The sequence below is a fragment of the Sinocyclocheilus grahami genome, unplaced genomic scaffold (assembly GCF_001515645.1).
Source record: "Sinocyclocheilus grahami isolate Dianchi unplaced genomic scaffold, SAMN03320097.WGS_v1.1 scaffold56.1, whole genome shotgun sequence".
In the NCBI taxonomy this organism is placed as follows: domain Eukaryota; kingdom Metazoa; phylum Chordata; class Actinopteri; order Cypriniformes; family Cyprinidae; genus Sinocyclocheilus; species Sinocyclocheilus grahami.
Window position 1 is genome coordinate 2,040,545 of NW_015505235.1, and position 8,438 is coordinate 2,048,982.

The following is an 8,438-nucleotide window of genomic DNA, read 5'->3' on the forward strand; positions in this document are numbered from 1 at the left end:
GGAGTGACTATTTACACTTGAGTGCAAATAGCCCGCCTTGTTGATAGAGGCTATTTACAGTAGCTCCACCCTCAAATGTGTTATAGGGATAGTTAAAGATGGTAGTTTATCATTAGCTTCAGTGGCGTAGATGGTAAAGTGCACACCGTGGTCTTTTTGACGCGATCGACCCGGGTTCGAATCCGCCTTTTACCGAACTTTTTTCTTCCTTTTCAAATCTCATATCACATCAGAAAGGCATTTATTTTCAATAAAAATGAAGGAAACAATAAAAAAGTTGAAGATAAAGTATCGGGTAGGGATAGGGAGGGCTTTATTGTCCCAATAAGGTGGCATCCATTTAATAATTTGAATTAAAATGATAATTTACACTCAATACTGCATACTGTTTTATAATGTACTATAATACGGAGGTGCAGATAATTGCCACTATTTTCAATAAGTAGTATAAATAGCAGAAAATCCTGCTATTTTAACATAGTGTAAATATAATCTATCGTTATCTGCACAGTGTAAATAGCATATTGTTAAAAATACTGCTATTTTCACTTAGTATAAATTGCCTCTATCGCTATTTACACTTACTGCAAATAGCCCTGCCTCCCATTTTAAAAATACCACCTTATTGCCTCATCTACGTCAGCCATGCTGATCATGACCTGTCTCGGTGACCCTGATCGCGCCTGACCTACCTTCCGTTTCCACTATACTCTCTCTCTCATATACATACATTCTTCTCTTGCATACACCTATTTTCTTCAGACATACATACATTCTATATATATGTATGTGAAAGGAGAATGTTTGTGTGTGTGTGAGAGTACAAATGTATGCATGTGAAAGGAGAATGTAAGTGTGTGAGAGTGCCAGAATGAATAATGGCTTGTACGGCCCCTCATACCTGGTCCTCTCTCGTCCAACATTGTCGTCACTCCTCCTTTTATCCTTCTGGAGCTCCTCCTGGGACTCGAGACCGGTGAGTGGCGCAGGTGTTGCGCATTAGCATTTCCTCCTCCTGCCTCGCTCCGTTTCCACGGCTCCCGGCCCCGCCCCTCTCGTCACAATAACAAATGTTGTAATCAAACAACTTTGAATGTATTTATACTTGACAAGTCCGAACTTAGAGCACTTTCCTACTTATGAGCTCCAAAACTGCAACAATGTGACGCACTTAAGTGATATTGGTCAGAATATAGTTGAAGAGTTGGGTAATTTCATTTCCTTCTCCAATTTTTACTTCCTGACGAATGCAGTTTTTTAGGGTTTAGTGCAAGTTAAATTAATAGCAAATATTGTGCAACAAAAGCACACAAGATCTTTAAAAAATGAAAAAAAAAGATTTATATAAACAGGTTCTTTTTGTAATTGCGCTTGCATGTTTCATAAATTTCTATTTTTATTTTATATGCATGTACGGATGGATGTATATGTATATGTGTGCATATGTATACCTTTTATTATTTGATGTAGTATTATTGCATATGTTTTGAATATTTGTTTTTTATTTTTCAATGTACTTTGTGCATTAATTCAATCTCAGTACTGCTTCAATTATATAGCACTTCGTATGGACACTCAACCTACAGTTGTTTCCAAAAGAGTATGACAGTACAGTAGCATGTAAAATAATCAGCATGACAGGCACAAAGCAGGGCACCTTTCTGGAATTGGCCCAAAGCTCTAATAAACATAAACATGCATAAGCATGCAATAATAATGGATAAAAAACACTGTAATTACTATTTTTTATCAATTACTTTCAGTATTTAACATTCTAGACATTTAATTTTCACTGAGCTCAGGGCAAGTAATGTTGGTTTGTTTGTGAAGAATGTATAAGATTGAGAAAACTTGAGATTAGACTGCATTGCAATAGCACATTTAACAGCAATTTGCATTATTACCAAAATAGCTAATTCTGTACATTGAACCAAGTTATGTATACCATATACATACTGTATAGGCACACAAACACACTCTAACTCTTCTCCATCTAATTTAACATCCCATGCAGTGCTGGGGAGATAAAGAGTCAGTCAGAGGTGACTGCCCCATCTCAGCTACACGTCCGTCACAACCCAAACATTAATTTCCTCCATAGCAGGGGGCTTATGGGACACTTTCTCTCTGATCTTCTGAGATTCTGACCTCTCTTATTTTATGTCCTCTCTCCACTTTTACATCTTCATTTCTTTCTAGGACTAGCTGATGAGTTTTAAGGATTCTCATTTTCTCTGACATGCACTGTGAGCTGTAAGGTCTTGTATAGACAGGTGTGTGGCTTTCCTAATCAAGTTCAATCAGTATAATCAAACACAGCTGGACTCAACTTAAGGTGTAGAACCATCTCAAGGCTGATCAGAAGAAATGGACAGCCCCTGAGTTAAATATATGAGTGTCACAGCAAAGGGTCTGAATACTTAGGACCATGTGATATTTCAGTTTTTCTTTTTTAATAAATCTGCAAAAATGTCAACAATTCTGTGTTTTTCTGTCAATATGGGGTGCTGTGTGTACATTAATGAGGAAAAAAAATGAACTTAAATGATTTTAGCAAATGGCTGCAATATAACAAAGAGTGAACAATTTAAGGGGGTCTGAATACTTTCCGTACCCACTGTATATTCACCCACAGTGCATATTAAGAGATTTGCATCCCAGCAACCGTGAGGAGCTGTAAATACTGAGCGGGTCACAACCTCTCTTTTCTTTCTTCCCTCTCCAAACATTTACTTTTCCAGTCTATATGTTTGGAAAGACCCCTTTTTTAATTTGTGCTGGTCTTCGTTTTTCCTTTCTGCTTATGTTTTGTTGTCTAATTGTCAGTGCAACGCTTTGCCTGTACAACCCAACCCATTCTCGCGCTCTGGATTGTTTTAAGATGGTCTGACTTTTGATAAGAGTTGGTGTTTATAGAGGTGCAGTCATGACACTGAGGTCCAAGCCATATGGTTACAAGAAAGATCATATTCATGGCGCTGCTCTGTGGCGACAGCAAACTTATTCCAACACAATTTCAATAAACCAATCGTGTGGTGATAGATGATCGTGTGACAGCAAGGGTTTTGGTGCAAATTATCAAACAGCTGAAGTGCAGCAAGCTGTCAGCACAACCACTAAAAGAATACAACAATAATAATCGTACTAATCAACTAACTAGTCGTTGGACAACTAGTCGACCATCATGATCTATCATTTATAGATAAATGGACTTCCGTTCCATATGCTAAAAATAAAAACATACATGACAAATGATTGCGAAAGTCGACAAATCTATAGTATAATCATAGCAATTTGCACTCAAATTAAAGCTGACTAATTAGATGACTATCTAATTAAGACCAGGCTGTGTTGTATCAGCTCCTGGATCGCTGAGATCACTGGAAAGGAGCCAAATTAGGTTGAATTGTGACCATAATGAGTTTAGAATAATTACTTTAATCTGTTGTTCTGTGTGTGACTGATGGATTTACACTGGTAAATGAAAAAGTTCTCTCTTTACTCACACACATTTCATTCAACCACAACTGTGAAATTATAGGCGCCATTACTATTGCTAAGACAGTCAGCTGAAAAACAAACTGTAGCCAAACCACCCTGCACAAGTTCACCAGATGTTACGATAAGATCCGATAAAGAAACTCTAAATCAAGAAGTTGTCATGAAGAGATTCCCTCCACCTGCAGCGATGATGCACTTACAACATAAGCTCTTCTCCTAAATGATGAAACAGTGTCATCACACTGATAAAGTACGTGCAGAAAATCAGTCAAGCAAACATGTCTCATATGAAAGCTTGTGGTTTCTGGGATGAAGAGTTTTATCTCAGGTTCTAAAATTTAGAAAATCTATTATGCAACCTTGAGACTAAAATATCTGCAGCTGTAGAATTGACACATCTTAGGCTTTTTAAAATGTTAACTCTTCAAAGACAGACTGTAATATGAATTAAAGAAGGCCAGTCAAGCAAGAAACCTGTGTAGTGATTCAGAGAGTGATGAGACATGTTGTGAACTAACATACACACACATTAGAATCACGTGCAGCTGCCAGGGATAATATACAAGACCGATATGAAAAATACCCCAGATAGAGAGAGCGAGAGACGCAGTTCAGTAGTTAGGAAAGAAAGAGGGATGGAAGAAGGATGGGAAGGAAAGTGGTTGTGCTTTCAATCCCTCTCTGGGTTAATTACTATGCTGACAGATAAATTACCCAATAAGCTGCTCCCAGCTGTACTCCTTAACCTCTACAAGGCATGTATTTGGGTGTTCTCTTTTCAAGCAAGAGTGTGTACAACAAATCAATCAATGCCTTGGTCAGATCTCTTCTTGCGTTCAGCAAGACAACAGTATATACTGTATATATCAATGTTATCCTTTGTCATGTATAACTTCACAGATACAGTATTCTCGGTCGTCTCGAAAACCGAATGTAGCATTATGAAAGGTTTCAATTACAATGTTATTGTAGAATTACTTTATTCGTAGACATTTGTCACAAATTATTAATATCACGCAACTGACAGTGCCTAATAATAGGAAGTACCAAGCGAGTAGTATTGACTTCTCTTGATCACTGAATGTTTAGAGGTCAGGACACACCAAACCGACTTCAAAGAACTAGCAGCGACAAAAAACGAAAAAGCTGTGCTTGAACACACTGCAGACTACAGCCAACTGCAAACTAGCCAAGTGTGTTCTGTGCCTGTGTAAAGACTTAACTGTATAAATCAGAAGGTATCAATAGTCTATAATCATCATTCAAAGAAAGGGGAAACCGAAACAAGGATATACGAAATGTAAACAAATGCAGTGCTTGCTTAACATACTGAACAGCAGTTATGTTCATTAATAACTTCACTCTAAGAGGCTTATGTTGTTATGAACAGCGACAAAGTGAACTCCGATTCAGCTTAGCGAATGAGCGCACAAGAAAAAAAATGGAACTGATGAAAGCAAACCAACGACAGAGTAAAGAGGGAACGCAAAGACACTTGTCTTTGCGACGATCAAGGGCTGACAATGCCAGTGCCATTTGCAACTTAACACTGCTTGCTTTGTATATCCACAGTTCTAGCTCTTCTGCTTTCCCTGTTTGAATGCTGAATACAGACTACTGCCACCTGCTGGTGTGGGAGTTATGTTCTCTCATGCAAGTGCAAAACATACACGCTAGCTGGCCATCGGCTGTAGTCTGTCCAGTGTGTTTTAGTGCATCTTTTTTTTTTTTTGCCCCGACAAAGGCAATGCGAGGAAACACAAGTCAGCTTTCCTCAGTGCTAGTTCTTTGGTGTCCGTTTGGTGTGTCCCTACCCTCAAGTGCAGACCAGAGTCCATGTGACATCAGAGTTTGGTTTAATGGTGCAAACACCAGCAATTCACAGTGCAGTCAGACATAAGTTCTGTGCTTATGATTTTGTAGATTTGTTTTAACTAACAAAAGCAAAATAATAAAGCTGACTTGTTAGCTAACTAAGTGGTAAACAGTTGGTTCTCACATTGATGGTGCAATCATACTGCAGTTTGATTGCATAAAAAAAAAATAATGCTGTGAGAAACAAGACCTGTGTGGGCAGCGGAAGGTGGGTGGAAACAAACTTGGGTTTGGACCAAGCTATTTAAAGAAGTATGAAAATAGTTTTAACTCTCACGCAAGTGCACATCATTTTGAACATATTAGTCTTAAGTATTTTCTATTTCTTCAGCAGTAAAACTTTGAGGTCAGTGCACCTCTAATGTTGCATCCCTCTCCTACATTTCACTCCACTGTTGTCTGGTTTAGATGATACATATAAATGGATCAAACCAAACGGCATTCGGCACAAAGCAGGATGAGTATCTAATAATGCAAATGTGTAAATGTTTACATCAGTGACGTCTATTTGTCCATTCTTTGTACTCAAGGCCATCCGGTCTCTCTTCTCTCTCCCATGTGAGGTTATTGTGACAAAAAAAAGATGCAACAAACAAGTAAAAGGACAGAGGACATGTAAAAAAAAGCGGGAAAACCAGTGTAAAAGCAGTTGCCTGGCTTGAAAGCTTTCATCTCTCTGGGTGTGGATCAAAGCTGACTGCTGCTTTAGGATTCCGCTCTTTAGGAGGATTAGCGACCGACAATTTGCGTCTCTCTGACTGCGGACAGCACAGTGAGCATGGTGGTCTGGACACTACCCTACACTGCACCTTAAACCACCATTAAGTGTGTGCGCATAAGAAGATTCTAGACGGAGGTCTACGCTTGTCAGACAAATGAGTAAAAGCATAGGAGATAAAAAGGCCTTTGCTCAACCTGTGTGTGTGAGAGCTCGGATCGCTACACATGCAAAGCTCATCTGGCCTAGCAACCGAATTGTGCACAAATGAGGTCGCCTGTTTGGATTTCAGTGTGTTTATGTTTGCAAGTTTGTTTAAACCTCGCTAAGGTCACTATTTGCGTGTGGATGTGTTTTCGGCTGAGAGGTTTGGCACAAACTCCCTGTCTGCTGTCTGGAGGTATACGGATGTGTGTGTATTGTTGCTATTTCTGCTGTCTGACTAACACCAGTGGGCTCTGGCACCACCACACTATTCTTTCCTGCTGTCCCAACTGTCACTTTTGTGTAAATGACAGAAAGCGAGACAGAATGAGTTTTCTGTGTGTTATCCTGTTGGATGAGCAGTATTACCTACTGTAAGTATGTATGTCTGTTTGCTTGTGTGTGTGTGTGTGTGTGTGTGTGCACGTTTTTGTGACAAATGAGGACATAAATTTGTATAATGACAAAGGTATTACAAGGAGAAGGTGACTTTTCAGGACATTACCCCATGTCCCCACTTTTCAAAATGCTTATAAATCACACAGAATGGAGTGTATTGAAAATCTGAAATAGCACAAAGTTTCCTGTAAGGGGTAGGTTTAGGGGTAGAGTTGGTGTAGGGCAATAGAATATATGGTCTGTACAGTATAAAAACCATTACGCCTATGGGATGTCCCCACTTTTCACAAAAACAAACCTGTGTGTGTGTGTGCGTGTGTGTGTTTGTGTTGGGCCAGGTGGCTCTGGAGGGAGACAGCGGTTTCTATTTCAGACCTAAACCCTAAGGACTATTATGGAAATAAGGGGACAAAAGAGAGCAAGAGACAAAGAGAGTGAAAGAGACAACGAAAAAATAGCAGTAACAATCAAAGCTTTCACAAACATATGCCCAAACATTCACAGTAACACAATTAAACTCAGTAAGACGAACTCATCCTCAGCTGTACTGTCTGGGAGCTGAAAATGTTACATGGGAACTGTAGACACTTTTTCTTGGAATCAGAGTAACACTCTACCTTTTGAATTTACGCCATAGTTTACAAGCACGTTTACTCTTTTCTATTTATTTACTGACCAATACAACTGAAAAGCTGTATTTTCCCCCATATAGTAGTTATATGTACGCCTACACAGTGCACATTACATCATATCTACACTTCAAGCACAGTGCTATGCATCAAAACTACCATTATAATCACTGAAGCGGTCTACTCTGCCCAATCATAAAAAGCACAAAAATAGGGAATTAAATTTTAGCATTATTGCAAATTAAATTATCTCTTAGTTTTAAACATTTAAAGTTCACCAACAATGCCACCCAATAGTTTTTCTGTCAATATGGGGTGCTGTGTGTACATTAATGAGGGAAAAAAAATAACTTAAATGATTTTAGCAAATGGCTGCAATATAACAAAGAGTGAAAAATGTAAGGGGGTCTGAATACTTTCCGTACCCACTGTATATGTCTGGCTCTCGGTGCATTGAAACAGGAACCTGACCGCAGATTTAAACCTATGGTATGAATTGTGGTAAATCAGTCAGACAAACTCTTTCATCTATTCAGTATTTAATGACCTGCTTCCGGAAAATAGGTACTTTTCTCATATTTTATTACCAGTAACCATCTAGCTGTCCCAGTACATTAAAGGGGTCATATGATGCGATTTAAATTTTTCCTTTCTCTTTGGAGTGTTACAAGCTCTTGGTGCATAAAGAAGATCTGTAAAGTTGCAAAGACTAAAGTCTCAAATCCAAAGAGATATTCTTTATAAAAGTTAAGAGTCAGCCACACCTACCTAAAACAGCTCGTTCTAACACGCCCCAACATACCTACGTCGCTATGTTGGAAGATTTGCATAACGCCGCCCAAATGTTCACGCAAAGAAAGGTGGCGTAACTTTTATTCTCGCTGTAGTTTTCGTTGTAAAATCGAAACTACTTTGTTTGGTCTTCCAAAAGAGGACGATATCTGCTTCGTCATGCCTGGAGCTGATCCGTGCTGGTTGCTGAGGAAATACTACAACTTTGCGCTGTGGATCGCCGGATCGGCTTTCACCATAGACGAAGCAGAGTCCAGCCCGGAGTCATGACATGTCCTTCCGGACGCTCCTTCGTCGAAATTGCCGGCCGCGCCGTTCTC

General features: G+C 39.2%; 1 long non-coding RNA gene across 1 annotated transcript in view; it reads right to left on the bottom strand.

Moving 5' to 3' along the window:
- Positions 1 to 8,438, bottom strand: part of LOC107584003 (uncharacterized) — a 22,313-nt gene that overhangs the window by 11,374 nt on the left and 2,501 nt on the right. Inside the window, exon 2 of the long non-coding RNA XR_001609097.1 lies at positions 4,041 to 4,046. This is a non-coding gene — a long non-coding RNA (uncharacterized lncRNA). The remainder of the gene's footprint in view (positions 1 to 4,040; positions 4,047 to 8,438) is intronic.